The sequence below is a fragment of the Lontra canadensis genome, unplaced genomic scaffold, assembly GCF_010015895.1.
Source record: "Lontra canadensis isolate GAN:19392208 unplaced genomic scaffold, GSC_riverotter_1.0 scaffold73, whole genome shotgun sequence".
Classification (NCBI taxonomy): domain Eukaryota; kingdom Metazoa; phylum Chordata; class Mammalia; order Carnivora; family Mustelidae; genus Lontra; species Lontra canadensis.
In genome coordinates this window covers 1,051,779-1,066,567 of record NW_022631067.1, presented here as the reverse complement: position 1 = coordinate 1,066,567, position 14,789 = coordinate 1,051,779, and the positions used below count along the sequence as shown (strand labels likewise).

General features: G+C 56.4%; 1 pseudogene; it reads right to left on the bottom strand.

Annotated features, from left to right (window-relative positions):
* Positions 1-4,184: 4,184 nt before the first annotated feature.
* Positions 4,185-5,087, bottom strand: LOC116881348 (annotated as a pseudogene).
* Positions 5,088-14,789: the final 9,702 nt, after the last annotated feature.

Sequence of the window (14,789 nt, the reverse complement as noted above, 5' to 3'; positions counted from 1 at the left end):
TGCCACGTCTGAATCCAGACCCCGCAGGAGAGCAGCGACTGTGCCCTCGTCAGCCCCGAGCTTCGGCCCGGCCGGGGCGGGGGCGGGGGTGGGGGTGTCTCTTGGGGTCTTCTTACCTGATTCCCACGGGTCTGGTCAGATGACCGGCTTCCTGCTCAGTGGTTCAAGTGATCTCATGGAAAGGATTTGCCAACAGGAAGAGCTCTGGGCTGTGCACCGGGTGTTTTGTGTTTGGCCTCGTCTCCATTACATCTGCCAGGAGACGGGGGACTTCCTCATTCCGTCGCCGGGCGGAGAGGGACCTGTCCTTTCCTGCTGCCCTTGTGGGCCTCTTGGCAAACACAGCAGGCTAGGGCCAGCACCGCCTTGCGAGGGACAGGGCGGGCACCGGCACTCGCTCTCACGGGGATTCGCACGCTGGGCAAAGGCGCGGGGCCTGGGGGCTGACGGCACCTGCCTCCCGCCTTCTTGCGGGAACTCAGACTAATCCAGCGCTGGGAACCGGAACGGGTGGCAGGGATGCGCACTGACACCGTGAGGGGGCGGGGAGGGCGCGCCGGCTCAGTGCGTCCGGTTGTGCTCCTTGCACACGCCATGGCCTTTCCTGTCTTCCCGGCAGCGGCTCCGGCGTTTGCACCTGAGGGATAACGGAAGGACGCGCCGGACGCCGTCAGAGGTTCGCCCGTCTAAAAGCAGAGCCGGTTTTGTGCGGCCACAGAACCTCTGAATTCCTGCGGCGACGCAGGGAAGGGCTCTCGGAGCGGCCAGCCTCGGCTTCTGGAAGGCTCTGGGATGCACACTTCCCTCTGGGGGGTCGTCTCCACCACCGTGGCCCCTGCTAGCCGCTGTGGGAAGGCCTGGTGGCTGCTACCCCCACCTCACGTGCCTCGGGGGAAAACGGGAAACATGGGCGGCTGGAGCGCGTGTCACGGTGACCCAAGGGCTGTGTCCACCCAGCAGCGCGTCTCGCCCGCCTTTCACGCTCTTCCCTCCCCAGCAACAGACCAGCCACCAGGCTCGTCAGCAAGAGACACCAGGACAGGCGCGATGAGGTGGGATTCACAGTTCTCATCACGAAGCAGGAACGTGTCATAGTTTCCCGTGGGGTCCGTTCCCCTCCCACGTTCGGCTCTCGGTCTGCTCGTCCCTGACAAAGTGCCCCCCGGGGGCCTCACGCCCCCTCCTCGGTGCCGAAATGGACTCTGTGTCCGTCTCCGTCCCTCTCAGCCCGTGAGGTCCCGCGGACTCCTTGTGGCCGTCCACCCTGCTTCGCAACCCCTCGGTGACCTCGGCCTCCAGCCCCAGCCCATCGTGAGATCGCGGGAATATTTCAAGGAGCCAAGAACAAGCAAGCGAATGAAACGTCCAAGGTAGCACATGATCGCCCAGAAAAGGTTCCTCCGTCACGGGGCTGCGTCAAACCTGCACTGCCGAGGCTCCGCGTCCCTATTAGAAGCGGAAGGGTGGGACCCATAACCCCGACTTCTACCTCGATCGGGAGCAGCCAGAGTCCAACGCGGGAGAGACGGCACCTCAATGGTGAGACACGCAAAGGCCATGTGTCCCCAAAACACCATGGGGCCCCTGAGGACTCGCATCTGCTGAATCACTCACGATGTGTGTCACCTGACTGAAGCCGCCCGGCAGGAGCCCGACCCCCGGGACACGGCAGGTACCCAGCTGAGCAGGTGGCAGGACACCGCCCCCGGCCTTGGATGGCAGAGCCTTGAGTTCAAACTCGGGATCTAACTCTTTGCTCACTGCAGGTGATCCTCCAGAAGTTCGTGGCCAGCTGTCTGGTCTCTGCTCGGGGGGATGCCTTTCCCCTTTCCTTCTACCGCAGTCATGGGCTGGACAGTGGAGCTCCTGCCTTTTGTGGTTGTTTTCTTGTTTGTTTGGGGGTGACGTTTGCAAGGACTGGCTGGTTGAGGGCTTGGCAGAGGGGAAGGCAGGTGGGTGATCTGGACGGAGCTTCTCCCGGCAACATCGGAGCCTGGCAGGTAAGTCAGAAGACATTTCTCTAGGAGCCTTGAAATTCCAGGGAGAACCCAAAGGCAAAACTAGAGGTCCCGGAGTTACCTCTGGTCAGTGCGTAAAGCACTTTAGAGTGACCGCTCGGGTCTTACGAGGAAGGAATGAGCCACCCACGAAGCGGGCGTGGTGTGTTCGCTTTCCCATTTCGTGCGGGAGAAGGAGAAACCCAGCGCGATGGGGCGGCGTGCACAAGAGGACCCTGGGACTCTGGGCTCTGGGGTCGGGCTGGACCACTGTGACCCCATCCACCGAGGCCCTGCAGTGTCCGCGGCAGGAAACACTCGGGACTCCCCGGGGCTCGGAGTAGCCGCCAGCACACTCTTGCCAGTCCTCATGGCAACACCTGTCAAGCAGCCTGGGGAGCGTTTAGAGTGACAATCGGCATCTTGCCGTCGCAAACCTCACACGACCTCTGAGGTCATGACATCCGCCCGTGACTCCCTGTCAGCAGCCCTTCCGTGGGGCAGAACGGTCTCGCGCTGAGACCTCAGACCACGTCAGGTGCACGAGGGGCACGGCTGTCACCAGAGGAGAGTCAGAGGGGCGGACACGGACACGAAAACTGTGGTCTTTCTCTTGAACATACTTCCTTAGCACTTAGACTGTGAATTCTGTACTATAAGTGGAATTTCTTTTCTATTTTTAATACATTATTTATTTATTTGACAGACAGAGATCACAAGTAGGCAGAGAGGCAGGCAGAGAGAGAGGAGGAAGCAGGCTCCCCGCTGAGCAGAGAGCCCGATGCGGGGCTCGATCCCAGGACCCTGAGACCATGACCTGAGCCGAAGGCACAGGCTTAACGCCCTGAGCCACCCAGGCACCCCTGTAAGTAGAATTTCTAAAGAAAGTGTCCAACTTAAAATTTCTTACTTCAACCAGCTCTGCATGAATAATGCATCACGTACCATCCGTGATGCATGTCACGTCTGACTTAGAAGAGGAGAGAGTGAATTTAGTCAGATGAAAGGAAAGGAAAAATTCCAAATCAGTCCAGTACTAGAGATCTCCAATAACAGCAAAATATTACAAGCACCTAGAAAAAAAACAGACCAGGAGAAATTCTTCTTCCCAGTGGATCAGTGTGTGTGTGAAAAACACGGGACGTTGGCGCAGTGCTTCCCTTGGGGACGCGGGTTTGCCGTGTACGACACGTCCCCCCGTCCTCGGTCCCCACCTGATGCCAGGCGCTCAGGGCCCCTACACTCTCTCAAGCCGTCCAGGAGAATTCTCCTGTAAGAAATATCAGGGAACTTTTAAGAATCTGGCAGAGCTGTTTTAGACATTAAAGATCCGGTATTGGCTTAGAATAAAAGGGAATTCCGAGCCTGTAAGCAAGACCATCTCCAGGCTGCAAAGAACCAGACCTTCGGTGGGAAGCTCGTCCGCCGCGGGACGGCCCGGGGCCGCTGCACCTCACCTGGCAGGCCACGGGCAGGTCTGGCCACTGTCATGAGACCCTCTGTCCCTGGGCATGGGGGACGTAAGGGATGAGGGCTAGAACCGAAGGGGGAGGCCCCAGGCAGCGTCAGCCCAGCGTGTCCGCAGGTGGTTCCCCTGCTCCCCCCACAGGGGAAAGCAGAGCCGAGCCAGTGTCTTTCCCCGGTGGGTGCAGGGAGCTAGGGCCCAGGATGCACCCCCTTGGCTGGAGGGGAAGCAAGAAAAAGAGAAAATCATAAGGAACAACAGAGGGAGGAAGGGAAGGGGAGTTTCAAACAAAATATTTAGTCATTCATTTTCATTCTCTTATGTTGAACCTAATTCAAATTGTTTATGTTTAACCATATTCAGCTGCCATTTTTATAGCTACAATGGGTCAGATAAAGGCAATTCCACACCATTCACGGTAACATATTGTTGGTGTGTTCAGCGCAGGTTCGGGCTCCCGTGCGTCACAGACCCTGGGCCATGGCTCCCGTCTTTCATGCCTCAACTTGCTACTTGCCGCATGGAAGGTTGCTGGCTGCTACCAAAATGTCACCTTTGCAAGAAGCTCAGTGACATTAATGGGTGGGGGGTGACACCCAGGAGGGACATCTTCAAACCTTGAACGCTGAGCAGCGAGGGGTTGGCTGTCAGGGTGGGGTGGCATGGCCAGAGCGCGCTACAGCCGACCGCCGGGGACAGCCGAGGGCCACCAGGATCCAGACTCACGACAGCACTCCCCACGTGGACTTCCTGAAGAAGCCCCCACGAGTTTCATTTATTTCCAAGGTCTCTGCTTGGCCCAAGTCCAGTCCAAGAGACACTGAGTGAGCCCCGCAAGGGCAGAGTCTGTTTTATCCTCGGGACCCGCTGACCCCCACACCTGCAGATGGCGGACCCTCGGGGGACACGCGTGGAGGGAACCCCTGTCCTGGGGCGGCCGGCGAGGCTGGCGTGGCCATGGGACGCCCCTTGCCAGGGCTCCCGGAGTGGGTCTGAAGATGACGCTGCAGGAGAGCCCCTTGGGACCCCGCGCCTGTGTCCCCAAGTCTGCCAGGCCCTCCCACGTCTAACAGACTGAGAGACGGGGGCAGGGGGCACACTTGGAAGCTGCCAGAGCTACGGCCAGACCTGCAGCACCTGGAACACTCCGCCTGGCGAGCTCCGCCTGCCCTCGGCTCTCCCCTCGCTGCTGGGCCCTGAGGAGGGGAGGCTCTGCTCTGCCTCTGCGTGTCCTTTGTTGGGGCGTTTTTCCTTTTCCCCAACAGGATAGGTTGCTCTTGTCGCCTCCTACCTTCTTCCTCTTTGATGGCTTCCGCAATCCCAGGGAGAAGCATGTTGTTGTTCGAAGAGGAAGGAAACAAAGAACGTTAAAAGGCCTAGAGTTCAGCTGCCTCCGCTGAGGCTGAAGGATGGACCTCCAAGTGCTCCGCCACGTTTGTCCGCCATGGGACGTGTCTGGGGTTGTACACCCAACAAGCCGGCTGAGAATGCACACTATAGAAGACTGTTACTTCCAAGTTTTCTGAGTTTAAAAAGGATCTTTTCATTACTATAAAGAAGACTACATCCAGACGGAACCAGGCCTTCTGTGAATAATGACCAAATGCAACTGAATCGTTTTGCATTTTGTGTTTCTGGGAGAAAAACAGAAAGCTCGGATGTTGGTTTGTTCAAATAAGAGGCTCTGGGTAGTGGAATGGGGATGTCCGAGTCCATGCTTGCCTTTCTTTTCTTTTCCAGAGCGACATTATTTGAGATTGGTGCGGCTCAGACTTGCCACGAGCTCAGTGTGTTACAGACTAGAATGGTTTACAAGGATTTCTTACCGTTCCCTGTGCAGGAAGCATTCCTCTGCTCTCAGACGCCCTTATGATGCCCTTCATGCCCGCCAGATAGTTTCTAATCCACCTCCTCTGACCATCCTCCCACGAACCCTACGGAAGATATCAATATTCCCCTGTTGACGTGAGAAAAGTCAAGAGAGCAGACGGTTTGACCAAAGTCAAGGTGGCAATTGGAAGAGGATGCAAAACCCTCAGACTCCCTCGGACAGCCACCATCTGACCGGCCTGTCTGTGGCCGCGAGCAGGCAGGTTCCCACAGGCTCTGCCCCATGGCGGAGGCCAGACTCTGCCAGGCCCTGCCCCCAGCCATGTGCTCCCAGCTGCCTGAGCCCCACTTCTCCCCCGGGGGCCGCGGAGACACGTCCCCAGCCCAGGCTCGCGGGCACTGTGAGGTCACTCGTGGGGGAGCTCGTGACACCCCGCGGGAGCCCGAGGACACGTAATGCTCTCGAGGTCTAATTTCCGCCCCCAGAGGCCAGCTGAGGGGTTTGTTTCAAACATTTTCCTGAAATCACACAGGCATTCTACGCTGGTTCTAGGAAATCGTTCTCCGAAGGTGCAGGAATCAGTGTCCAAGGAAACGGCTCCTTGTTCTGCCTGGGGCGCCCCGCATGCACGGCCCTGGGTCTGCGAGTCAATGCCCTCGCTGACGCGCCCAAGCACAGCGGCTTTCCTTGCTGGGGCTGACATCACGCAGATGCCATTTCCTGCTTCTGTCCGCACGGCTCTGGGTCTGCTCTCGAGGAAAGAGGGTCGCAGGAAGGGTGTGCCATGACCCTGGGGCCCACACCCACGCAGGACGGGAGGAAGGTCTCCCCAGGCTCAGTGACAGACTGTGCTCTGGCTCTGTGACCCCTCGCCTCCCGACCTCACTGTCCTGTCCCCTAACGCCCCCAGAGTCCTCACATCGCACTTCAGAATCCTGTCCTGGCGCCGAGACCCCGGGCCCTCACTAGCGCCAAAGACATGACATTGAGCTGAGACACAGCGGGTAGAGGGGAAGGGCAGGGGGACAGGCCTTAGGTTTGGAGGGGACTCAGCTTGCTAGGAACTCAGCAGCACAGGTCAACTGATGTCCGCACTGGTCTCACACTGAGGGGTCTCCCAGGGGATGGACTTCATGCAAAACCTGGAAAGTCCCAGGGTTCCAAGCCCCATGATCCTGGGTCCTCAAGTCACAAGCCCTGGGGACCCCAGGTGGCTTGACTCAGCGTCGCCCACCACAGCCCCCCTCCCTGCGCCTCCAAGGCAGGGTTGCCAGAAACTTCCAATCCCCACCTGCCCACGGAGATGCCTCCCGCTGGCCTGGAGGGGCCAGCGCCGAGCCCCGCTGTGCTCGGGTACTAACGGCGGCGAGTGCTTCTCGGAAGGCGCTGGAGCGAGGCTCACACCAGCCTGGGCTTCGCTGCAGACGTGTCGACGCCTTCGTGGTGGCAGCGCCAGGGCCTCTGCGTGAAGGTCCATCCCCCGCTGTCAGTCAGGGCACCGGCGAGCAGCTTCCCAAGTCACATCTGCAAACACCAGGGTGCTTCGTGCTTTAGGCTTTTTTCTCTTAAACTTTGATTTGAAAGAATAAGGTTGAAAGGGATAAACGTTCAGTCGTTATCCTCTCCTGGATTAACGGTTTTGCTTCAGAGCTTGACGGGAATTACTCGGAGGGCGGACATGAAGTGGAGCTTTGATAACTTGTTGCCATGCTGGAAAAAAAGAAGGGGGGAGGTGTGCGGAGCTTCCTGTTGCTTCTTGCGGAGCTTCCTGTTGCTTCTTGTGCACTCTCGGGTCGGACCCCACCTGGGACCCCACGCACCAGCTCGAGACAACGTAATTCCCACTCGGAAGCAAGTGGGGGGCTCAGTCGCTTGAGCTCTGGTCCCCGTGTCTGCTCAGGTCAGGATCTCAGGGTTATGAGACGGACCCTGCACTGGACTCCACGCCCAGCACAGAAGCCGCCCCAGTCTCTCGTCCTCTGCCCCTCCCCCCCACTCTCTCTCTAGTAAGTAAATAAAATCTTTAAAAAAACAGAAAAAAAGTTGGCTCAGAAGGGAAACTGTCCAATAAGTCAAGGGGACAGACAGCAGTGGTCGTCGTCACCAGTGTGCCTGAGTCTTGAAGACGTTACACCCGCCCCCGTGACCGTAATTTGGCTGGAGGTGACTGTCGGGCCTCTGAGGTGGGCATCCAACCTGAGAGGAAGCCATCCCACACATCACTCAGGTCCCCGAGGCCACTCGTACCGGGGAGGTCGCTGCAAGCCTGGGCGTCTCATCCTCAGCCCGAGGGACCTTCTGCACAAGACGATGTCTTCTTGCGGGGGCAGCTCCTGTGTCGGGGGCGTTCCAGGGCTCCCCACTGCATGCCAGTAGCACCCCTCCCTAGTCACGGGGGCAGAAACGTCTCCAGGTGTGGCCAAATGTCCCCTGAGGGGACACTCGGCCCTCGTTGGGAACCACTGACTTGAGTTGTCTGAGACCCTCTTTTGGACTCTGTTTAATGCGTCCCGTGAATGTTTTTAGAGAGACTGTGCTGCGCGGGAGCCTGACTTCCTCAGAGCACAGGGCCGGATGCTGCTGCATTGAGAACACAAGCCTTTTCTTACTGTTTGAGGAAATCTGACCCGGGAAAAATGCTTCCTTTTCTTCCTTTATTCCCATTAGATCAGCCTCCGTTTGGTGCATGAGCTCAGCTGACATGAGTTCAGCTCTTTTTTATGCCCGCCCCCCCAGGGAGCCCTTGGACACTGTCATGACACCCCACACGTGCCTTTTTGAAGCGTCGGGTTATAGGACACTCAAAATCAGGTTTGATCGATCCATCATAATGAAGACTAAAATATGATTTTTGGTTCCCTCAGAAACTACTAGAACGTCTCTCAGCTGGTCAGGTAGTCCCTACGAACAAACGGGCTGGAGAAAACCATCGCTTGCTCATTCAAGACTAATTTAGTTGCCTTACTTCTATTATTGAAACCCTGATGGATAATTTGTCGGAGTTAAATATTTATACCAGCAGTGCAAAATTCGATCTCTGCTTTGTGTGCCCAGTGGAGAAGTGCAGTGCAGTCTTGTGTCATACCAGAAAACCGCACGCCAGCGCGTGGCTGCGGAGATGTACCCGGAGGGTCTGGTCTTTCTCTGATTTTATTACTGCTTTAAAATGTTAAACCAACTTGTACCAAATGTCTTTACTCAAAAAGACTTTAGCACAAACTTAACTTGTACATTAAGGAGAGAATGTGATGCTGTAATGTTGACCCCGTAGCGTCTCCACGTTAAAGGGGAGGCTGGGAGGAAGCGTCACGGAGGACACCCTGCCGACGCAGACACTTCCCACGGCTCAGGTCTCCATCTCAGAGCCCGTGTTGGGCTCCACACCGGCCTACAAAAAAGGGGGGAAAAGGGAAGGAAAGAAGGAAGGAAGAAAAGAAAAAAAAAACAAACCACTTAAGCCAGGAGTAGTAGGGAACTCCCTCAGCTAAAGAGGGCATCTCTGAAAAGCGGCCTCTCTCATCATTCCTGCTGGGGAAAGTCTGACCCCGTTCGAGATCAGAACCAGACAGAGACGCCCACTCTCGCCGCTTCTAGCCAATATCGCAGCACATGCTCTGGCTATGGCCGTTGGCTCACAAAAAAAAAAGAAGAAGAAGAAAGAAAGACAGAAGGAAAAGGTATCCATACTAGAAAGGAAGAAGCAAAATGATCTCCCTTTGGCCTGTCTGAGGAATGACTGATCCGACGATGGGGTAGACGCCGGCAGGAATGCAGACTGACATGTTGATAATTATTGAAGGTGGCTAATGGGTATGTTTTTTCCCCTAATTCTATGTATGTTTAAAAATTTATATAATAAAGATTTTTAAAAATCTTAACTGTCACTAACACTGGAAGATTTTTTAAAGCAATGAAATATTCCTAGAAATTTCAGATATTTCTAAATCAGAGGGAAAAGGACACCTTTCCTGTTCTTCTTGGGGTAGCCCCCAGGGAGGGTCTCGTCACGAGGGACTCAGGCTACTGGGTAACTCGGCACAAGTCGAAATCCACTACTTCCCGTGCACTCCAAGTCCGTCGCCAGGAGGCTCACGGATATACTTACTGGCTCTGTTTCATCGAGAGAAAGCTCAGTAGTTCATACAACAGATGCATTTGTAAGATCTATGTCACCTCCACGTTGCCCCACGTCACTCTCTTAGGAGTGACTCAGATCCTTCCCTCGCCTTCTTGTCAAACTAACCTGTAACATGACAGAGGCGACCCGCTAGGACGCGGCTCACACGTCACTGATCTCACGGGCGACTTCCTGGGCCCTTCCAGGCCCGGCGGACACACTGGACACGGCACATTCCCTCGGAGACTTTAACACAGAATTTCACTGCGTGTTGGCCTCGAGGGTTAGGGCAAGTTGTGTCCCATGGGACCACACGCTTGACGGGCTCCAGGCCTGCCCGTGTCTTTCCCTGGTGCCGGCGCCCGGGCGTGAGACCCGCACACACGGTCGTTGAATGAGTAAGTGTGCGAGTGGGTGAGTGGGTCGCTGAGCTCGTCGGGCCTCTGGCTGCCAGCGCCTGGCCGATAGTTACTTTGTATGATAACTATATACATAAATAGATAATAAACACATAGTTTATAGAATGGCTGTATAAAATATATACTAATGCTATAATCTAAAAACTTGGAATCTTGCCTTTTTGCAACAGCTTCTCAGGATTTTTATAAAGTACATCAAATCCAGACATTTAAACTATTTCTTCCGCCTGTGATTCACCAGCTTTACACCTTCATCTGGATTACTCTGTAGGTGTGATCCTTCTGACCTTCTCATGTCTTTATCAAAGTAGAATTCCATTCAGCTGGAACTATTATTAGCTCCTCTTCTGTTTATTTGTCGAACTGGTCCCTTATAAAAAAGCAGCTTAGTGGGGCATTTAACAGAGTCTTAAAACAAAAACATCTTCGTTTGCTGGATTTATTTTATTAAATTGATTTGAATTTAAAAGTTCTGTCTCAGACATCTTCACTCATTTAGGATAGATCAGTAAGTTTACCAGAAAAATAAAAAACCGGTCCTGTCATTATGTGAGTACCGAGAGATTAAAGATATCTCATGATTAATGCATGCGGCTCTTAACATTCTAGCGTCTGTGCTTTATGTGGTCTGCTGGTTCGTCAATAATGCATTACTGTTTGTTTCCCAAATAAGTTGTATGACAGCAAAAGACACCAACATTTTAACCCCCTCCTGCCGTCTGCACATCATGTCAAGTGTGGATACCCTTCTCTTCTTCAGTCCCATCCCAAACCATCCCATCATAACCCAGCTCGTCGCATCCCACTCTAACCCACCCCGTCCCATCTGGATCCCGTCCCCACACCATTTTGGAGGATCCCAGCCAATCTTGTCTTCCAGTGCATTGATTTCACCATTTTATTCATTTGTTACCTTGCAGACCTTTAGTTTCCTTGTTCAGTTCTGGCCACACGACCTGTACTCAGAGCAGATGCTGGTCGCAGGCTGCGGCCCCCTGATGCTACCGTGCCGGCTGCTGTCCAGGACGATACCTCCCGGCTCTTAAGTATTTTGAGATTCTGTCCAGCTATACTAGTCGGTAAATGTTGCCCCTAAATGTACTCTTAATAGATTAGCATTCCTACTTGTTAATAAGATTGACAAGGAAAGCTGTAAGCCTGGGTCCAGGAAGGAAGAGCAGAAACGATTTCCCAGAGGCTGGGGGAGGAGGCGGAAGGTGTGGGGAGTAACTCGCTCCCGTTGCTCCCTGCTGGAACGCGGCAACACGCAGGTTGGATCCTCAGAATCCGGAGCCTGTCTCTGAGATGAAGCGTGGCACGCAGAGCACCTACCACGTTGGCACGTCTGGGGACACGCCTGCCCCGCGGGACCCTGCAGTCCAGGGGCAGAAGCAGCTGTGGTCATGGGGCCCCTGCCGCTGGGCGGTACCGTGAGCTCCTTCCACACTTGGTGCTTTGGGGGGATGGGAGTCAGAAGAGCTTCTTACCTGAGGGACCCTACAGTCCAGTTTGGGAAACACATCGAGTAATATTGTCCCCAGAATAGCAGGAAATCAGGGCAAACATGGGGTGGCATTGCTTCAAGAGCCCCACAGGTGTGACCCATGAAGTAAGGACTGTCGTTAGTCTCCGTTTCGCAGACAAGGCCCAGGGAGCTCCTGCAACCGTCCTCGGCCTCGGAGTTGGCACGCTGCTGAGCGGGATTTGAACCCAGCACACTGGAACACCATCGCCATGTCACGGAAAAGCACTCTGTGCCGGCCGGCAGGACTGGGGAGGGCATGGCCCGGCGCTCTTGGTAGGAGTCCTTCCCTCTCTCGGGGTAAAGGAAAGCCTCTGGGAGGATACAGAGCTCACAGACCGGGGGGTGGGGGGCTGCGAGGCCAGGCACAGACAAGGAGCTCAGGAAAGGGCCGCAGATGCCGGAGTGGGGGCTGGGGTGAGCCAGCACACGCAGGCCCAGCAGAAGGGCAAGGCCATCTGCAGACACTCCCTTTGCCTTTGGGCTGCTGTTCAAAGAGAAGAGTCACAAAGATGCCCAACCCCCCACAGGCTGCCCTGGGGAGCCGAGACAGGAAAGGCTGTCACCCAGGCGCCAGTGGCCAGTGGCCAGAGACCCCATCGTGCTTAGGGTGTGCAATTTGTTCCCCCAAACCAGGCACGGCGGGGTATGAGGTAGGAGCACCTTTGTGCTAGACAGGCCCAGGGGACTGTCCTCGGTCCAAGGCCACACACGATGGGATGCCCCAAGCGGAGACAGGGCTGGGAGGAAGCCAGGGGCCGTCGGCCTACAGCGAGCTCTGTATGGAAGCCTCTGGGCTGCGCCTCAGCAAGCGGGGGAGGCCGCGTGGGGCAGAGGGCAGGGGACCTGGAAGACACCAGAAGACCAGTCTGTCCTCACAGCCCTGTCTCTGGTCCACGCGCGCAGCTAACTACTGTCCGGGTGCTGCCCACCATGATATGTCGCATGGAAGGGACTCAAAAAGGAGAGAGTGGCTCACGCCCGTGTCACCATGATGCTGTAGCCAGGAAGCTGTGGGGGACGACGTGCACCTGTGTCGGGCCCCGTCCCAGGCAGCGAGACACATTGCCTTGAACTCAGATGCCAGAACCGCACGCACCCCACACTGTCTGTGGTCAGGGGTCCGAGTCCAGCTAGACAGTCCTCCGCTCAGGTCTCAGGAGCAGGCAGTCAAGGCGCCGCTGGGGCCCGGCTCTCCGCTGAGGCTCAGGGCTGCCGTCCATGCTGCGGGGTGCTGCTGCCCTCGGTTCCTTGTGGCTGAGGGGCTGAGCTCCCTATTTGGTGCGCCTGCCCGCTGGGGACTGCTGTCAGGCATGGGGGCCACCTGCTGTCCCCTGCCAGGTGGCCTCCCCACAGCATGGCAATCTGCCCCTTCAAGCCATCCCGGGGCTTCAGATCTGTTCAGTCCCACCCTCGAAAGTCTCCCTTTGATTAACGTCAACTCAACTGCTCAGGGACCCTTATTATGGCTGCAAAGTTCCCGGCCCACTGCAACATGACAGAATCAGGGAGAGAGATGCCAGCATGCCTGCGCACACAGGGCGGGAGTCTAGGAGGCGTCCTGGGACGCTGCGCAGGCCGTCCCCGAGAAAGGGGCAGGTGCCTAAGGAGGGCCCGTTTCAGCCCTGCCTGCAGGGGGAGGGGCCGGCACGCACCCAGGAGGACGAGGAGGGCCCCAGGCGGTGAACGAATGTCAGCAACGGGAAGGAAAAGGCTCTGTCCGGGGGGTCAGGCACCTCGTGAGAGCCGGTGCGAATCAGGGCAAGAAGTGAGCTTTCAGTCACTCGGAAACCATGAGATCGAATGACTGTTTCATTGTTAATATGACGACCGTAGTTGGGTGATCAGATCAAACTTTTCATAGAAAAATTCACAAAAGTAAAATTACTCTGTAATTATACTATAACAGATAATGAGGTTCAAAAATAGATCTGCGGCAGCCACTTAAGACTCAGTTGGACCAGAAGCCGCCGTGCTATTAGCATTCCCTTTCTCTGCCATTAGGAAGCCTTGGGGGTATTGATCCTTCTGAAGCAGACGTCAAGAGGGACAGAGGGAACTCGCCCAGACACTGTCCTCCCCAGCTCACTGGGTCAACGGGCAGGGGCACTGTGGGGGGTGAGGAGGGCTGGAAAGAGAGGCGGGGGCGGGGGCGGGGGCGGGGGGGAGAAGGCGAGGGGAGGCAGGGCAGGGAGAGAAAACCCCCCAGCGAATGCAGCACGTCTGGGTTCTGAGCCGTCTTCCGTCCGCACCAGCGGTCCCACAGCTGCACCCAGCTCCCGTCTGTCCTCACAGAGTTTCCAGATCCTCAAGATCGAAACAGTAAGAAGTCACATTTCTTTTCTTTTTCCATCTTACTTTGCACGGAATTCTGAACAATGGAAAATCAGAGCCCAAGCAGGTGGGCGGCAGCGTGCTCCGTGTCCCCCCACACCCAGAGCAGGTCCCAGATCTGTCGCTGAGAGGAAGAGAGGGTGTGGGGTGACGTGCCCACGGACACGCACGGGCCAGCGCCAGGTGAAGTCTGGTTTTCACCACAGCCACGGGCGACACTTCCCACGACGTGACCTCCCGCACCTAGCGAGTGCTCCCTCCAGCAGCTGGAAAGTCGTTTTACAGACCTTCGAAGGTGGAGGTTAGTGCAAGTGAGAGGTGACTACTGACCAGATTTCGAACGGCTTGTGGCGTTGTGACTGCACTCGACGACATCTTAACTAAGTTTCCAGTCTTACCAGTCAGGGGCTGGAGCACAGCCCCGCCGTGTCGCGCACCGTGTTGCGACGACGCGTCTTCTCTTACACAACTCGTCCCCCTCGAGGGCGGCCACAGCTCCCCGTCCTGCATCATCTCAGTCTTCCACAGACTCACCACGCGTCACAGCCCACGCCGACGAAGGGTAAAACTCTCGGTGTGAGCGAACGCGTCGGCCCTCAGCTAGGCCGCCCTCCTGCCACCGCGGTGTCCTGTGCCGGCCGGGCCGGGCTGGTGGCTGCGGGCCCGCTGCAAGCGCGTCCTCAGCCCCTCACCCCCCACCCCCTGGGGCATGCCGGCCACCACACTCGTGATCCCTTTTCGTCTGGATGTGCTACCTCCTTCCTCGATGGGTTTCTTTTGCTGGACGATCTTCTCCAGTAAGTTCCAGGGAACGGTGAGTGGAGAGTGAATGTTGAAAACCATTTTCTTCTCTGACGTGATAGCTGGTGGATGATTTGGCCCATTGTGTCGTCACAGGTAGGAGCAGCTGAGGACCCCTCCCCTGGCTTCAGCGCAGGTCATGATCTCACGGGGGTTGGGAAGGAGCCCCATGTCCGGCTGGGCCGGGGGGGCAGGCACGATGTTCCTCACGCAGAGGAAGGTGATGGCATTGACACAGAGAATATTGGTCCCACGGGGACGTCATCACACTGGGGGTTGCCCATGGGGAGTGGGGTGCCCGTG